Raw genomic sequence first — 10259 nt, forward strand, 5'->3', positions numbered from 1 at the left:
GAATTCATACACCAATATATACCAAATACCTTCTTTAGTCAATGGTTCTCAGGTAAGAATTAATCCATTCAAGAGTATGGTTACGTGCATTTTAAATCTAAGAAAAAGCTCAATTATCAGTGGAAATCTAGCTTATAAAGAATATACGGTAGGATATCTACCATATGTTGAAAACGTGTCATAGATGATATACTTCAGTAAAAATCATCTAACATGAAAAGATGATGATATACCATAAAAACGTAATTACAAGCCAACATATACAAATATCTTAAAATAGACCAAGCAAACAAAATCAAGAACAAGAATAACTCGACAAACCCAAAGCAAAAAACAACACAAGGAGCATGAAGTAATTAGAGCCAACTTAAACAGGCGTTCAAAAAGTATCATCACTAAAAGTGTCACGCGGTTAAAAGATCTGGCTTGCATTCCAGAACTAAAACCAGAATTTCTTCTCCTACGAGTCAGCATCTAATTGTAGAAAATTTAAATTGTGTGCAATCCATCCATCTATTATGCCTCTGTACATTAGCATTTCCATTTACCTATGCACTACCACTTACATCACCATTAATATCCAATGGCGATGTAGACTTTGGTTTAACGGCAAACCCTGCAGAGAGCCATCCTTGAGCCTTCGCCTTATCCACGTACCGTAAAAGCTTCTGCTTTGCATCATGTATGTCCAAGGCAAGATCCTCTAAGCTATCTAAAACTCTGGTGAAACCTTTCAACATCTCATTTGAAGTGATAAGGCCTTCACGAGAACATTCTTGCAGCAAGTTCAACAAATTCTCATTCTGTTTCTCCATGGCCATAACAAGAGCTTTCTTCACAACTTCATGGTGGAAGAATGGCATATCAAGGTCCCGAATACATTGGCAAGCCTCCAACACATCTCCACCAGCTTCATACTCTTCCAAGAGCTTCACGATTTTGTCTTTTGCATCCTCTACAGCCCAGCCAGAGCCACCTCCCCAGCACCGCAAGATTCGTTCACTAGCATGCAAAGGTGGTGACAAGTAGCTTTTCTCAGCTTTATGTATGACATTATGACCTTTCGATCCTTCGGGCAAAGTTTGGGTTACTTTATGAATAAATGATGGAGGAAGAATATCATCAACAATAGCTCTAGCCACAAATAGAGCAAGTATATCGAGTGCATCTAGTATGTCAATCACCAAGTCATCTGGTATTCCCGAATAGACTGAGCAGTTGGAGTAGCCACTAGTTTATATGGTTCCTGATAATTCAACATTTATTATGATGAGCCGATCTTCAACAGTCGAATTCGTCGGGAGTTCGGGATGTTCAAGCATAGTCGAACAAGGATGGTGGAGAATGTTTTCAAAAAATGGGGAATATCGCCCTGGGACGCAACAAGTAAAAGCAGATCCTTATCTCGACATTCATATATGGAACTTCAACCAGGAGAGGCCACATTTGAAAGTCAGAAGCAAATCCTCTTGGGTCTTGACCATCTACGACTAATGACATTTCATGTTATAGACACACCCAGGGATTCAAGTCTTCTTAACTCCATTCGGGAGCATATTGCGACTGATGAATTCGCCCAAGACATTCTGAACCATATTATTCTAGATCGTGCTTCTTGTTCACAATCTCATAAATCGTCGTCAAGACTAGAACCAGTTCAAGTGGCATGATGGATTACTTTTTCAACAAAATCTCTTATATGTGCCTGATGGTCCTTCTCGACTCCAAGACTTGCAACAATGTCATGACGCACCAATGGCTAGACATTTCGGTATCCACAAGACTTTGATGTTAATTTCTCGAAGATATTGGTGGCCACGACTTCACCATTTTTGTACGGATTATGTTCGTATTTGTGATACATGTTGCCTATCCCAAAAAACTTGACATCATCCATATGGCTTATTACAGCGAATGCCTATTCCTGAGAGTCCGTGGAAATCTATTTCATTGGACCTTATTACGGATTAGCCCTTAGCCCACTCTTTGTAAGCTTGTTTCATCATAATATAATCTCATTTCCATTTCAACTCTTATCACTCTCTCTCTCTCTTGCTTCCATGTGACTTAGCTCACATGCATTGCAATGTGAAATAGGGCGCTGGGATACAAGTGATGAGAGTGTTCGGCTATGCGCACTTTGCCCTAAACAAGTTTGCGAGTCTGAGTATCACACTTTGATACAATGCTCTGGCTTTGATCATATTCGACCATGCTTTACACATCTCTTCGATCGAGCCCAATCTTTGCATGAATTCCTCTCACAACCACAATGTGCACTCTCGATTGCAACATTCATTGGTAAAGTTCTTGAACATCGAGAGTCACTACTCACTTTCACACATATCACGTGAAATGTAATATTTTTGGTCTCATAGGTCATATTTGACCTCCGAAGACGATAATATAATCTATCTCTCTCTCTCTCTCTCTCTCTCTCTCTCCTACTCACGAGTCACGATAGTCCTCCAATTGTCGACATTCTTTTCACTTAAGAATAACTACTCCTTTATGCGTTTTTGGTTTGCTTATTATCAAGCTTAGATAGATAATATCTCCAACATTTTAGTGTGCACAATACTCAAATCGATTCATAAAAACTAGAAACAATTTTCTTGACTACTTATGGTGGTTGACTCAAAATCAAATGTTTGCTTCCCATAGCTTGGAATCCTACATTTGTAGACTTTCTTTTAGAATATTTGATGTTGCCGTCGTTGATTTATATCGAGCCATTGTGTGGCAAACCAATACATTATCAAAATTTAGTGAGGTGACATCTATCATGAATATTTGACCGCTTAAGCCAAATGTGTCAATATTAGCCCGACTCCATATTTTGAAAATTTCCTAATATAACCGAATATTTTTGCCTTAGCATAACGCCAACTAAGATAATCATTACACGGATTGCCCAAAATATTAATAGTTGTACTATTTCATGGTAGAAGCGAACCAAATATGGCAAATTGGCTGAGTGGTTAAGGCGTTTGATTTGAAATCAAATGGGTTCGCCCTCGTAGGTTAGAATCCTGAAGTTGTTGAGATTCTTTAACTATGTTTTGGAAACTATTTACAAACATTGCGCTTCTGTGCTTTAAACATTAAATATCCCAATAGGAATCAAATGTATGTGCACTAAAATACTTGTGAACACTTAAATCGTATCGCTACCCAAAGAATAAAGACTCATTATTTTCCAATTTCCTACCTTATTAGCATGGTTACATAGAAAATATTTTCAACATTTAATCACAACCAATACTAAAATATATTATCGTAGATGGCTACATAGGATAATTAGGCCGAGTTGTGAAGGCATTTGAGTAGATATGAAATGGGTTCCCACTCGTAGGTTTGAGCTTGACATAAGCTATAAAATAAATATCCCATCTTAGGAAGAAGTGGTCAACATATAGAGTAAACTAAATTTTATAAAACACATTTGTGAACATCGGTTTCCCTATCTATCTTAAAAACAGCCTAACCTAATGAAACGTAATTGCAATAAGCTAGTAGTGAGCACATAAATAGTAGCATTACGTTAAGAATAACTACTCTCTCTAGCGTTTTTCTTTCGCTTATTTTCAAGCATAGATAAGAGATGCCAACTAAATACGGCAATTTGGCCGATTGGTTAAGGTGTTTGACTTGAAAGCAAATGGGTTCGCCCTTGCAGGTTCCAATCTTGCAGTTCTCGACATTCTTCCGCTTAGGTGTTGAAATTGTTCACTAACGTTGAGCTTCTGTTCCTTAAACAGTAAATATCCCATCTTAGTAACGAATCCCACATAGAGGAAACATGACTTTTAATGTCCCATGGGTTAATATTAGGTTCCCAAGGGATTGGAGAAACGGGCTATATCGTATCGCTACCCAAAAAATAAAGACTTATAATTGTCCTGTTTTCTGCTTTATTAGCATGCTTAGATAGATAATATTTGCAACATTTACTTATAAATAATACTAAAATATGTAACTATCATTAATTGCAAAATAGGACAACTTGGCCGAGTGGTTACGGCGTTTGACTTGAAATCAAATTGGTTCGCCCTCGTAGGTTCGAATCCTACAATTGTCGACATTCTTTTCCCTTAAGAATAACTACTCCTTCATGCGTTTTTGGTTTTCTTATTATCAAACTTAGATAAATAATATCTCCAACATTTTAGTGCGGACAATACTCAAATCGATTCATCAAAACTAGAAACCATTTTCCCGACTGCTTATGGTGGTTGACTCAAAATCAAATGTTTGCTTCTTGGAGCTTGGAATCCTCTATTTTTAGAATTTCTTTTAGAATCTTTGATGTTGCCGTCGTTGATTTACATCAAGTCATTGTGTGGCGAACCAATACATATCACAATTCAGAGAGGCGAAATCTATCATGAATATTTGACCGCTTAAGTCAAATGTGTCAATATTAGCTCGACTCCAGATAACCGAATATTTTTGCATTAACATAATGCCAACTAGGAAAATCATTAGACGGGTTGACCAAAATATTAATACTTGTACTATCTCATAGAAGCCAACAAAATATGCCAATTAGGCCAAGTGGATTAGGTGTTTGACTTGAAATCAAATGTGGGACCACAAAGATGATTTCTCGCTCTTCAAATACCTCGGCGATACGCATGAAGCACGCTCACCACAAAAGCATTGTGTCCTTTCCCTGCCCACCGTAGCACCCAACATGGCCTTTGCTTATCCCTGCTTCAACGGCGAAACCGACGCCGCAACCCACATCTGACTGTTCCTCAATGTCTAGAATGCAAACCACATGGCGGAGAGCCTTTCCGAAGCAGTGGCGCACTAGTCCAAAATGACGGAGTTCGGATTAACCTTTGATGGGAGAGCGGCGTTTTGGCATTCACAGATGGATTTGCCAGCAATCACGACCTTCGACGAGTTGTAGTCAGCCTTTCTACGGTTTTTTCATTGGAGTGTGACGCAACGCGAAATCCTCGGGCAGTTTTACACAATTAAATAGTTGCCAATCGAGATGGTAGCGGATTTCAGTTTACGCTTCCAAAATCTACGGCGGAAATTAGAACGGGGCCCAAGGGAGGACGAGGCGAGGGAGACATTTTTGGCAGCATTACGCCGACCCATACGGACAACACTCAACAACAATAGTGTGAAAGGGGAAACAACCAATATGGTCATAGAAAGAGCGCTACAGCTCGAGCTCGACGAAGAAGAGGAAAGGTTTTCCATGTCCTCATTGCGACAAGCATTAGCTCAAGACGAGGAACGACATTTTCGCCAAGCGATCCAGTGCACGATTTGCTAGAATTAAGGGCATTCCGCCGTTGAATGCAACATGCGAATCCACTGTCCAATCTGTCACTCGAAAGCTCACACAGTGGAGCAGTGCGAGTACAATATGTAGAACAGAGCCACGCCCACAGTACGCGATGGCATGGTATATGGATCGAAACCCACGCGATGACCGACACTACTGGAATCACCGAAATCACAACGATTCCGAGGAAGACGAGCCGGAGGATGAAGACTACCGTGGCAACCCTAGAAATACTAAAGAGGGCCAACGCTATGAGAATTACCGTCTGGCACCAGGAACCACGCCGACACCAACATCAACCATAGCGTACACTTCGACGCACGAATAAGGACCGGGAGGAGTAAGTCACACCTGGGGATCGGCACACACCACTAGGGGCCGAGAAGGGCGAATCTATGATCCATTGTTTTGTTCGTCAATAGCCTGGACATTATGCCACACAATGCCCAGTACGTAAGGGCAAGGGGCCCGCCGTCAATACGATTACGGCATAAGTACAACAAGTCACAACACGTCAGCAAACAAAAAATTTTGATTGGGCCGCGCAAGATGAGATACGGCGGACAACCCAAGAATGGGTTGAAAAAGAAAACGCGGCAAATACGGACCGCATGCGGAAGGAGTCTGCAAACACGATGGAGCTATTGAAGGAAGAGGGACCATCTCCAGACCCCATATGGCAAGCACTAACAAGCTCCGAGATAACGTTAACCATTGACAAGTTGCTGCAACTAGTCCCACAATTCCGCCAGGCCGTGGAAGAGCAGATGACGAGCAGACCTGGGTCGTTGCCGCGAATTTTACGGACTTTAGCGATGGACCGACATTGCTGGATCAACACAACCCGGCTATTAAGTTGATACTACACAATCAGGAAATGCTAGGATGCGTAATCGATGGCGGCTCGGGCATTAATGTAATTAGCGTGAAGACATGCGAACAATTGGGAATTTCAGAATGGGAAGCTTGCCAGTTTTGGCTTTGCATGGCGGATACTTGTCAGTACGACCATTGGGGTTGATACGCAAGGTAGGCATTATCATGGGAGGAGATCACTTCGACATCTTGGTAGTAGTCCTCGCCCTTGACGCCCCAGGGGCGTATGTGATGTTGTTGGGCAGACTGTAGCTTTATTCTACGAAAATCAAGCAGAGCTAGCAACACAAGTGTATCAGCTTTCGACGCGGACGCACCAAGGTCCGTATACGAATAGAGGAAATGGAGACACAACCCAAGGGCATAACACCATTGTACGTACAGGATATAAATATGTTGGCTGGGGTGGACTAAGCAGAGCACGGGCAGCGTTTGAAAGGTAAATGGAAATTTCACGACGAGTCACCGTCTCCGCCTTGGAAGAAGTAAACGTGGGTACGGCGTCAGAACCCCATTTCCTCTCCATCACAAAAGAATTAATGCCGGATCAGAGAGACGCGATGATGGCACTACTCAGGAAGTATAAAGATGTGTTCGCCTGGTTCAGAAGGACATGAAGGGGTTAGATCGGAAGTTCTATGAGCAGAAGATCAATTTAGCAACCGACGCGAAACCGGTCCACCAACGTCGATACCGCATGAACCCAAACTACGCGGCCCGCGTAAAAGAAGAAATTGACAAACTCCTCAAGGCTGGATTCATACGACCAGTTAAACAAGACACATGGTTAAGCCCGACAGTAGTCGTACCAAAGAAAAATGGGAAAATACGGGTATGCGTGGACTACCGGAAATTAAACGCCGTAACCATTACAGACGCATTCCCTTTAGCTTTCACCGATAGCGTACTGTACGCGGGGCATGACATGTATTGTTTTTTAGATGGCTTCAGTGGGTACAACCAAGTACGCATGCACCCCGACGACCAAGAGAAGAAGGCGTTTGTCACGGATTAGGGAGTCTATGTTGTAGTCGTCATGATGTTCGGGCTAAAGACGGTGCCGGCGACATTTCAACGGACAATCATAGAGAATTTTGGGCAATATATTCCAGTATTCGTGCAAGTTTTTTTAGACGATTTTGCGGTATATGGGACAACAACCGACCATTTTACGCATCTACAATTGTGCCTGGAGCGTTTCCGAACCGCACGCTTAAGCCTGATTCTCGCCAAATGTGCCTTCGGTGTTACCAACAAGGAAGGGATAGCGGTCACTCCAAATAATATCTCCGTGATTACTCACGCGAAAAGGCCAACAAACGTGAAATCACTCAGCCGGTTTTTAGGACAAATACGATGGCACAGTTGGATGATACGCTATTTGGCGGACTTCGCCACGCCGTTACATGCCACAATTCATTGGACTCCCTTCCAATGGACAGCTACGGAAGAGAAGGCATATGATGCGCTAAAGGTAATGCTAACAAAGGCACCCGTCGTACAGCCACCAGTTTGGGCGAAGCACCAAAATATGTAACTATGATAGAGAGCAAAATAGGACAACTTGGCTGAGTGGTTAACGCGTTTGACTTGGCCGTTGGGAAGATATTCCTCGTAAGGGATAATTTTGAGAATTAGTGTAGTAGGCTCATTTATGAGCGGTAAAGTACTGTCAGTACTTGTGTCAGCCCGATTGTCAGGGCTTGTATAAAAGGTGATAACTGAGCACAGTCTATGTACAGATTGAGTATTATTTTAAATTGAGTTTCTTTGTGTTCTCTCTCTCTGTCACTCCCGCATATTGTGTAAATTCAAGCTCTCCATTAAACCTGCGTATTTTCTGTGTTCAGTTTTCTATTGCTTCCGCACGCTATGCTTTTCAGGAAACAAGGTTACAAAGAGTAGGCAAAGGGCTAAAGATTGGTGTTGAACCGAATGAGTTGTGATGAATGAATAGACACCTATTTATAGGTGCTTATGGAGTATTCTAAAATGTTCTCAAATATTCTAGATATTTATGATATTTAATATAATCATGGAATATCCTAGAATGTTCTAGAATATTCTAGAATACTCTATATATCTTCAAATAACTAATAACATATTTATTATAAATATATATCATATATGATAATATAATGTTTAAAGGTCTAACATATAGACCAAGACGTCTTGGGCTTGAATCCTTGTAAGGCCAAAATGTATGTCTTCATGACATTATCCTCCCTTTTCGACAACGAGTTCCACTAGTCAGAAGACAAGATTTCTAGACTTTGCTTATGGGGATATTTGTTGTGAAACACAGCAACCATTTCGGAATCATTAGCAAGATTCTGGAAAGGTTCCCATGTTCGATCATTAGGTGTATAACCTAACTAGTCAACCAAATAATACAATTTGTTGCGAACTATCTTGGAAGCCATTCGAAACATCGATTGGAGGTGGGGGAGATGTAAGACGACCTGGAATAGAGTTGGTTTTGTAGGGCTCCAAAAGTGAAACATGGAAGACCGGGTGAAGATCCATATGAGGGGGGAGATCAAGGCAAAATGCCATATTAGTAATCTTACCAGATATCACATATAGGCCAAAATGTTGATAATCCAATTTGTAGCAAGGTCAGGTTGTTTTAATGTGACCTTGTAAAACCCATACTCGATCTCCCACTTCAAACGTAGTCGATGAATCACGTCGATGACGGTCGGCAACCTTCTTTTGAGTGTTTTAAGCATCACATGAATCACTTCTTGTAGTCGGCTGAGCCGATCTTCCACAATCGGGTTCATCGAGATTCGGGATGTTCAAGGATAGTCGAACGAGGATGGTACCCTACGTTTGCAAAAAATGGGGAATATCGCTCGGGGACCCAACAAGGAAAAGCAAATGCTTTATCTCGGCGTTCATATATGGAACTTCAACCAGGAGAGGCACATGAAAGTCAGAAGAAAATCCTCTTTGGTCTTGACCGTTGTCGTGAAGATCCGTCACTACGCGCGGATCGTGAGGCGGAACCGTCGGGGTTCTAGACCGGAAGGATTCAAAGTCGAGACAAGCTTTGGCGAGAAAGTACTTAAGATAGATTGGGAAAGAGAGAAGTTGAGATTAAACGATTGAGAGATATTGATTGAACTTTTAACTTTAGATTTAAGAAACAAGTTACACCATCAATTTGATAACGAATTTCTTCTTCTTAATTTCATAATAATAAAAAACCCCCCCATCTTTTTTCTCCTCCCCCTTCCCTCTTTTATAGATGCTCTCATGCATATGATGCATGTGAGGGTACAAGACATGCATAAATTGCATGTTTGCCATTTGGCGCTTATGTATTACATGTGGTGCATGATAACCATGTCACTCATTTTAGTTCTCATGTATGAGAATTTACATGTAAAAGTACAATGATAGAAATATAATTTCAACTAAATAGCATGGCTTAATGGTAAGCCAATTCACTCCTAACTTGGAGGTGCAAGGTTTGAATCCTTACTTGCCCTCCTTGTATATGTAAATATGTATATATATTTATATATTTATTTATCTAGTCGCCGGTTCGCCGGATACCGTCGCCGGATGCCGTCGGTTATCGGTGCGTCGCCGGATACCAGTGCCGTCGCCGGATACCGGTGTGTCGTCGTATACCGTCGGTTACCGGTGCCGCCGTCGGGGTCCGGTTTTGGTTGGCCAAAACCCTTTACGAGTAGCTAGCCCACCTCCACTCTTAGTTCAAGTTACCTTGAACTCTCTATGCTCCACACATAGACACAAAGATAATATCTTTTGCTCCACCTTATATATGATGAGAGTTGTATTTGTCGTGCCTATGTGGGATATCTCACAATTTTCTCCTTTCCTTTTACAAACTTTATACCCTCATATCTTGACATTTAGTTGTCCGTTTCTCGTGTAATAAAGTGCATTCGAAACCTCCATCATTTTGTACTTAGATATTAAATCTATTTAAAATGTTATCTTCACAATTATTGTACTATGTGATTCATACTCGATTTCGTACGTTTTATGGGATTTTCACACTATTGCCGAAAATCTTCACGACATCCACCCCCACCAAACC

General features: G+C 41.4%; 1 non-coding gene and 1 pseudogene across 1 annotated transcript; one reads left to right on the top strand and one right to left on the bottom strand.

Moving 5' to 3' along the window:
* Positions 1-548: 548 nt before the first annotated feature.
* LOC147848589 (MA3 DOMAIN-CONTAINING TRANSLATION REGULATORY FACTOR 4 pseudogene) lies at positions 549-5611 on the bottom strand (annotated as a pseudogene).
* On the top strand, positions 4001-4081 carry TRNAS-UGA (transfer RNA serine (anticodon UGA)). The gene has a single exon. It is a non-coding gene; the product is annotated as a tRNA-Ser (tRNA).
* Positions 5612-10259: the final 4648 nt, after the last annotated feature.

This window comes from Azolla caroliniana, unplaced genomic scaffold, assembly GCF_043228905.1.
Source record: "Azolla caroliniana isolate FFs.n. ecotype wild unplaced genomic scaffold, voAzoCaro1.0.p SCAF_309, whole genome shotgun sequence".
NCBI classification, from domain to species: domain Eukaryota; kingdom Viridiplantae; phylum Streptophyta; class Polypodiopsida; order Salviniales; family Salviniaceae; genus Azolla; species Azolla caroliniana.